Below are 9,463 nucleotides of genomic sequence, written 5' to 3'. Positions count from 1 at the left end.
AGCTGCTCTGACAATGACGGTGCAACTTTCCAAATAGGCATTAGTTGGATAAACTGACCACATATTGGGAATCTACATGGTTACTTTCTCACCTGAAAAATTTTAAAACTTAATTAAGTGACATTAACTGTCCTACGCAAAAAATTTCAACAGCATTCAGCCTTGCTCTGCCATTGCTGCCGGTGGCTCTGGGCAGCACCACTTCTTCTTCCTCTCATGTTTGACTGAGGGCAGACTCAACGTCAAAACTGTTGTTTCTTCACATTCTGTTGATAATTTTTGTTACTTTTGGGATGTTTTAAAATAAAATTCTGGCCAGGTCTTACACATTGAACCTTTAAAACACAGGGAAAAAAAACACAATGTCAAATAAAGTTTGTTAATATCAACTGATGCTCATTCTCACAACCATGCAATGCATGCTGGGTAGTATGCGTGGCTTCAGTTTATGGTTTCGTCCAAAATCACTCCCTATTTACTATATAGAGCACTGTATTTACTGCCTCCATTTCATTTGAATTTCTGAATTCTGAATGTGTGAGTGTTTAACTGTATCCACTATAAAGTGGCAAAAATTCCATAAAAGTACAGCTGACATTTAATGCACTGCGGCGCATTTTATAGATGCAAAAATGACTGTTGTACGATTCTAAAGCTGATGCTCACTAGTGACTATTACACAGGGAACAGTGAACATGGGAGTGATTTCAGACTACATCTATCAATACTTGTTTTCATTAGAATAGCGATTCTTCCTTTTTTCCTCCTTTGTCATCCCCCAAGCTTTTGATTCAGTATCCATTCTCTGTATCCTAATTTACATAAATGATTACTAGTGCTCCTCAACAGTATGTATAAACACAGGTCCAGTTCAAGCATTTAAGATAGTCATCATCATCATCTAATCTGGAAATGATATTCAGAGAAGTTAACTTTTTTGGGGAAATGCAATCATCTTGATATAACAAAAAACAAAAAAACAGGCTCAGCTGCAGATAAATGTGCTTTTCAGCAGTTGCACTGTGTACATTCTTCAGTGTAAGACCTTCAGTGAATCTCCTTCAAGTTGATCTGAAAAGTTTATAGCGAACTCCTTAAACAGCTCTTGATCCCCTAGGCTTTGTGCTGCTCCGCTTGGCGCATAGCAAGTAGTTTCACTGCTTGTAAAGAGTCTTAACACTCCTGCAAAAGAATTGCTGTGTTTAAATATAAATGTGTTTGTTCTTTTTGGAAGTAAGATGTTAGGTTGAACAGTCTCTGGAGTCAGCAGATTAAAACACATCCACGAGCAGAGCCACACACCAGCTCTCCGCTCAGTGCTTGGCAACCAAAAAGCTTTTTAATGAAAACTCGCTCTTGACGGCCAAGGTCAGTGAGATAGTCGCAACGTGCTCTACGGAAACCTGGAGCATTCAGCTGGTTTTGGAACCGCTCCCATGGATGAGGGACAAAGACTTCAAGAAATCAACTGGCCAATGTGAAAATCCGTTCTTTTCTTCCTGCTGAGGAACAGAAGGATCCGATAGAGAGCCGAGAATAGTGGAATGAATGTCAGAGCAGAGAATATTAGCTGTCGGTCAGCCTGCCACCACTGTGAGCCAGAGAGGAGGCCATGTAATTAACGGAGGAAGGAGAGATGGAACAAAGAAAGGATAAAACCTGTTTGTCTGACAAGAGCAGAGGCACAGAGAACCTGATGTGTCCAGTCCCTGAATGCTGGTAAAAGAAGACAGGAAATGAGAACACAGACTGTTTTGGAAAGCAGGCCAGAGCAACTTTTACCCTCCTATAGACACACTCATGCACTTTCACCAGTCTTTCTACTGACTGCAATCACACCAGGGGCTTTGTTTATTTCATTCAACACTAATGCTCATGCTCAAAAATATCCGCACTAATAAAACTATTAGTTTCTGTTCTGTATGTCCAGTAGGGGTGGGCCCAAATACAAAAATATTATTTGGCAAAGCACAAATAGTGGATTTTTTACAAATATTTTTAAAATTATTTGTTTTCAGCACACGCAGGTCGGTTACATCGCTATCTCAGTCTCTCTCCTCTGCTCCACTGTTACGTCTATCAGCAGGTCTCAACGAGGGGAGTCACATCCACCTGCTACATGACGCACATTTCCTCATTTGGACATCACTCCCGGAATTGGGGGTGTTCCCCAGAGATAAAGCTGAGCTACTGACACACAAAGTGCTCCCAAGGGACTCTCCATAACCTGTTGTTCCCCTTCTCCTTTCCACAAAGTTAGGTTGTAAAAAATAGGCAATAAATGAAAAGTGCAAAGCAAGAATCACCTTTTGAGGTTCCTCTCTACACATTACACACTGTGCTGTCTCTGTGTTATGGGTGTATAAATAAGTAGAGGTCTGTCTGCCCATTTGTGATGCACTTGGTTTTAGCTCAGTAGATCTGGAGAGACCCAGTGTGGGGACCTCCTTCATAAGATACTTTTATTCATAAACATTTATTTTAACACTTTAATATCCTAAAATTAAAAGCGTAATAAAATGAAAACTGTATTTTTACATCTATTTCCACTTTTATTCGAATAAAAGTATAAATAATTTTGCTGCCTCAACAAATATAGATACAAATACAAATGCTGGGCTCTCTGCACATCCCTAGTGTCCAGTGGTCATTCTTTTACAGGTTTAAAAAATGTAACCATCCACACACTGATCAAGATGTAGCCAATCATGCCATTACCTTCAGCAAAATGCATGTTTTGCATTTGTTGCCCTTGTTGTTTGGACTATATATGTGGGTCAAACATCACGTATCTCACACACCCTCATCAGCCATGCATAATCCTGTGGCTGCTCACTTAAAACATGCAGGGCATAGTGTAAGTGCACTTAGATATAGTGGTATTGAAAAAGTTGGAGAAGCCAAAAAGAGAAAAAAAACTCCTCCAAACTAAGATATTTGGATTTATTTTCATTTATTTTTGTGCTGTATCTCCTTCTCTCAATAATGTATGTATTACAACAATAATTATACTTAAACAATTAAATAAATGAAGATATTTTGAATATATTTTGAGGGAACTGTGACTGTTCTATGTGATTCTTTCAGGCACTGATAATGTATTTTACCGTGATTATGTACAGGACTGCATTTTGTAAATAATTCGGTGTCTCTATACTGTATACTTTGCTCTTTGTTGTTTCACATATTTAAGCAGCATTATTAGCAAGGACAGCAGGACACAAAAGGGCATAAACCAACCAATAAACCAATAAAGCCAACTACACATGAAAGTGAATGATGTCAACTCACAAAAAATAGAAAGAACTTAAGTGACGCTGAACCGCAATTGGTAACTATGGACACACTCAAAGAAATGCTGGATCAACAAAAGACTCTCTATGAGGAGGTATTAACAGGGTGCTTCACATAAATGATCCTAGATTCGACCAACAAAAGGATTGATGGAATTGTGAGAGACTTCCAGGACTTGAATAACAGTCTAAAATACTCTCATAAGGACAAATATGAAAATAAAAGCAACACAGACCATGGATAAAATTGCTTTTAAGGAATTAAACAAACTCGTAAAACAACTTCACTCCAATTCAGTCTAATATGCTCCTTGAACATCACGACTATTTTGAGAACCAAAGCCAAAGGAACAACATTATAATTGATGGAATAACTTCGGATCATGCTGAGAAATCGTGGGCTGAGACTGAGAACAGGGTGCATGAACTGTTAACCACCAAGCTGAAAATGGAGGCCAACTCAATTCAAATCAAGCAAACCCATAGATGGGGAAAATTCAGACAAGACGTTGAAAGACCCTGAGGCATAGTAGTGAAGCTCCTGCGTTTTAAGGATAAGGAACTCATTATGTAAAGAGCACACCTAAAAAAATACCTTGATGTACATAAATGAGGACTTTTTTGAACAGCTGAGGAAAAAGAGTGCTGAACTTCTGCCTGCAATGAGAGAAGCCAGAGCAAAGGGTAATTATGCCATAATCAGTTATGACCGGCTCATTGTGAGACCAAAGAGAAACACTGATGGGTCATCCTAGTTTTAATGGACATCAAATGACTGTAGTTGAGACTGTGCCATAAGCTGCTCGATGTCTATTAAACTACCAAAGAAAGGACTAAGAATTGCCCATCTGAATATTTGTAGCCTCAAAAATAAGGTGCAAGAACTGAGTTCTGTGCTGTTCGAAAATGCTTCACATATTACTGCCATTTCTGAGACACATTTTGATGCATCTATAGAAGACACTGAGGTGGCAACTGTTGCTACAGACCACCTAATACACAGTACCTTGAGGATAGTGACAGAGAAATATATTTTGTTGGAGACTTTAACATTGATTTGTTCTCCAATACAGGTACACTGAAAGAGAGGTTAAGTTGATGTAGCTATTATATGTAATTTAACATTGATTGTGAATTTACAACAATTCATATCAGGTGCTCAGGTAACTACAAGTGAATGGTTTGTATTACAGGCTCTGCTGGGAATACTGCAAGATAAAATGATACTGCTCAGATCAGAGCATTGTGACTGTCAGGTCCAGCTGATAATGACTGTGCAAGTGTGTGTCCCCAATGTTTTGTGCTGTCGTCTTGCTTTGAAAAAAGGAGTTCTATTGTTGTTTTTACCGTTTTATTAGAATCTCCATTAGCTGCCAATTTAATGGCCGCTAGTCTTCCTGGGGTCCTTGGAAGAAAATGATTACAACAGAACACAATACAGAGTGTTATTGATAATAGATTAAAATAAAAAGAGAAGCTATTAACAATAATGATACGGTCACCACGCCGACCCGCCTCGCCCTCTCCTGGTGCTGAACAACCTGATGAAGGAGGTGAGGTGTTCCTGGGGCTCCCCTCACAAGATGCAGAGTAGGGGTTTCTGGCACAATTTCATCTACTTCCAAGATGCACAGAGAAGAGACAGAAGTCTAAAGAGGTAAGAAACTCCAGCAACACTTGTAGTATATAGAACAACTTTATTGTTTGACCAATGCATTTCGGCTTGTGGCCTGAAGAAGCTTCAGCTTCTTTGTTAGAGATACAGATTTTTTTTGGTTTTTTTGTTCAAATCAAATCAAATATTTTGAATACTGTGATCACTTTTAGCCTGATTTAGACTTGTAGTTTGATCTTCTTGCTGTCTTGCGCTTATATATCTGTGGGAGTAAGTACAAGTTCAAGTTGGAGTTTCCTCATTTACGGGGCCTTTTGGATGCAGAAGAAAAGTGCCCAAAAGGCTGAAGTCAGAGGTGGAAGGACTGTTGGCGGAGAGCTGTGCAAAAGTAAAGTCACAGTAAGTTTTAAATAAAATGATAAATATGTCTTTCTGCTGGCAATTGGTATACTTAACTATTCTCAGTTGGAGCCTACTTTGCATGTTATGCTGTTATATTCGAGTTAACTAATGATGAGTCAGCAAATTGTTAGCTAGTGAACACATTAGTTTGCTATTTAAAGAGAAATTTCAGTGTTTCTGCAGAGAAATTGGTTGCATAAAACTTGCTAGTAACCCTTCTGGACTACTATAAAAACATGGTGGTGCAACATGGCGGGCTCCGTGGATGAGGACCTGCTCCCTATGTAGATGTAAAGGTCTCATTTTAAGGTAACGAAAACACAACGATTCTTATTTTCATGGGATTATACACTAATTAAACATACTTATGAATATTATATTCCATTTCTGCCAAGTCCGTTCCACTAGATGCCACTAAATTGCTGCACCTGCACTGCACCTTAAATCTTTTGAAATGAGCTGTGCTGTGTCTGGTGGGATTGACTAGACTGGAATCAAGCCGTGACACTAACCATTAGTGATGCCCCCCTGAATACTGGCTCTGAATTGGAACCGGTTCTATAATTCTAAGAACCCGGTGTGTTTTTAAGGTTGATTCTTTTATCGATTCATTTTTACGTTTCGGTGTAATATATTATCACACTGCAGCCTGTCCTCTCTGTCTTCTCCACTGCTCTCTGTGTCAGGGCTCAGGGGCCTGTTTCACAAAGATATTTTAGACTGGTCTGTAGTGTTAGGCCAGTCTTAATTTTGATCATAGGTTAGTCTAATGCAAGTTAGACTGTTTCACAAAAATAAAGACTGACTAATTTTAAGAAAAAAAAATTAGAAACCTTACCCCCAGGTTAACACAAGCCTAAAACCCATGTTACCATGGTAACAGTCAGTGACACCAACTGACCAGTAGCACCTAACAACAAAGAAGAGGAAAACATGGCTCATAGTTTGTGGTTTACTAATATTGTTATGGAGAGAGCAATGAGAAGGGAAAGAGTTTTTAGAGACCACAGTAACCCCCTGGAAATATACAGCAGTGAGGACATCATCAGTCGTTTTCATTTGCCCAAGGAAACTGTCCTGAGCCTGACTGAGGAATTAAAAGAAGTACTGAGCCCTGCCACATTAAGAAGCCACAGCATTCCAGCTCTGCTACGGGTTTGCAGGTCTGAGACTCTTGTCTCCCTTTCCTCCATCCTCTCTCCTGTCTGATCACCTGGGTCCGTTTCTCCTGCTCCCTGCCTCTCCTCTGCTGTCTCATCCATACCGCTCCAAGACAGGGTCACTAGGAACCGCTGTTGACCCTACATACTGCACTTTCCAGTCCACTTTCACTGCATTTTTTTTCCATATCAAATTTTTTATTTATCTATTTATTTTTTATTATACTCTTCGCTGAATTTTGCAAGTAAAATGTCCTTGTAATTGTTGACTTCTTCCAAGGACAAACATTTTCTGATGGGGTAAACGGAGCTGTTGATTCCACATACTACGCTTTCTAGTCCACTGTTGCTGCAAGTTTTTTTCCATATCAGAATTTTTATTGATTTATTTTTTGTTATACTTTTGGCTGAATTTTCCAACCAGTTGTTTGAATCTTTTAATGATGAGGATAATGGTGCTGAGAATAATATGATTGCCTTGTATTTATTATATTTGTCATACTGATTATATTTATTATCTTACACTGATGGCTTCTTATGTATTGTGTTGTTTTATGTAGTGTAATTGTTGTTCTGTGGTTGTTTTTTTGTCTACCTGCCCAGGTACAACAGATGTAAATTAGCTACTAGCTAACTCTAGGGCAATTACTTTTAATTGTGCACTGTCCCTGTAAACATAAACAATAAAAAATAGAAAACATGAACATGGAGCAGTCACTTCAAGCTCTGATTTGCCACCAAACTGGATCAGAGAGTAATGGGGAAAGTGAATTAGCCTAATTAGAGATGAGGATAGCCATATTGATGAAAGGGGGGATTTCCTAAAGACGATTTAGCGGGTTGTTTAAGAGACTGGGCAATACATTTTGGTGTTTCATTGATTGCTTTGTCTTCCCTTTTGTTTATTCTGAAAGCCCATCGCCCATCTTTCTCGCAAGAACATTACTTAAAACACAGGCTTGCCATAGTGTTGCTTCCTTGGCAGGTGGCTCATTCCATTATTTTGGTATACAGAATATGTTCTGCTGAACATTTCAGAAGCTTACATCAGTTGTTCTGAGTCAGTTTCAAATTACAATTAAACATTGAAGGTCTTCCAATTTTTAGAAGTTCAGCTGTACAGTCCTGGCCCATTTTGGGAATACTCCAGGGGTGTAGTAGAAAACCTGTGCTGATTGCTCTTTTCTGTGGGAACTCAAAGCCTCAGTCATTGTCAGAATATCTGAAGGATCTGGTCTGTGAGTTGAAATCAATGAGCAGTGGATTTGTTGTTAATAGTAAGACCTTCTTGACTATGTGCTCAGTAATCGGTGAAGCTCCTGCAAGAGCCTTTTATTAAGGGTATTAAGTCACACAATGGATACAGGGGCTTTGATAAATGTGTACAGTCAGGCTTTTACATTTAATAATCACATGACATCCACAGAAGTTAATGCTAGAGCAAGAACCGATGTATCTTTTTCAAATGCAGGGCTGAACAATTAATTGATATTTTATCAAAATCGCTATAATATAATCGTTATAATAGCATTCTAAATTCAATATTTGCATGCTGCAGAGATGTCCTGGCCTAAACACCATATTCTACAGACTTAAGAAAACATCTTTGTTTGGTACAGATCCTCACAAAAATCACAATCAGTAACTTACCCTCACGACACCTGGCGCTGCACCAAGACCAATCGTACTCTTTTCTCTATACTCACACTTTTGTACTCTGCCAGTTGTGTGTCACGCCATAGTTCACAGCATGACATCACAACACCACAGCTCCATCCCAGAACTTCAGAGGGCCTCAATAAGAAAAAAATCCACATCAGCTTGATGTGCAGATATAAGGAAGAAGGTTCTGCAACAACATCAGCGCCAACAAAATACAGGATGGCCCACTACCTCGTCCCACCCTTTCCAGTATTGATGACAATACATATATGATGTAATATGTGTTTAATTTTGTTTTTAAAGATGACTTTTGGTTTTTGCAGTCCTTTGGCAAGATGTTTTGAAACCTATAAAAGTGATACAATTTGCAGAACAATGACAAACAAGGTGCCATAAAAACAGCAACTACAACAAAACAAGAATTCTCAAGACATAACACAAGCCATGCAGGGCAACAGGAAATAGCAAAGGATCAGTACAATAATACAGCACTAAAATGTATAGAATGAAGACAACAAGACCATCCGTTAAGGAAAACCAATAGGCGAGAAAAAAAACATGTTTGTGCCTTTTGTAAATGCCTTTTTGATAGAAGAAGAGACCTGGATTGTTTCTGTATCCCAAAGGGTTCAAGAACAGTAAGAACTTCAGGGTTTATAAATGGCTGAGCACGAAAACTGGGTGCTTTTTTAGGGATGAGTGATGGACAGGCCTTTTTCCAAACTTAAAAAAAAATGTTTTGATGTCTAATCTCTTTGAAATGAGTTATATGCTAGGGATATTTACACATGCTGTCTCATTGCTTTCACATAAAAACTTTCATTGAATAAAAAAGGTCAGCTTTAGCTGCTCCTGCAGCTTTAACACAGATACACACTGATGTCACTGCTCCTGATCAGTTTAGGATGGTTGAAACAGTAACAGTAAAACAGAAGAGAGGCCTGTCCCCTGCAGGATGAAATGAAATCCTGAGGCAGCCAACTTGACAGCTGAATCATTTGAAAAATAGCAGGAGGGCAACGACTCTACAGTCCCTGTGGGAGTTTAGACTGTGGGAGTGCTTTAAATCTCTCCCTCTTTCTATATCTCTCTTTGCTTCCTCTTGCAGATTGGAGATGAAATCACAGATTCTGCTCACTCCCATAAAGCTCACTGTCTGACTGCAGAGAGCGCCTGCCTCCTCTGTCCACCTGCAGCATCCACACACACACACACACACACACACACACACAACTCTGCCAGCCTTGCATTCAAAGTCTTTGTGACCAAAAATAAAAAGCCTGTAATCATTTGAGTGTGTTCTCAGCCACAGCCTCAGCCTCTCCACAGTC

The sequence above is a fragment of the Thunnus maccoyii genome, chromosome 23, assembly GCF_910596095.1.
Source record: "Thunnus maccoyii chromosome 23, fThuMac1.1, whole genome shotgun sequence".
Lineage (NCBI taxonomy): Eukaryota > Metazoa > Chordata > Actinopteri > Scombriformes > Scombridae > Thunnus > Thunnus maccoyii.
The sequence above is the reverse complement of the archived record's forward strand: the minus strand, read 5'-3'. Positions refer to the sequence as shown.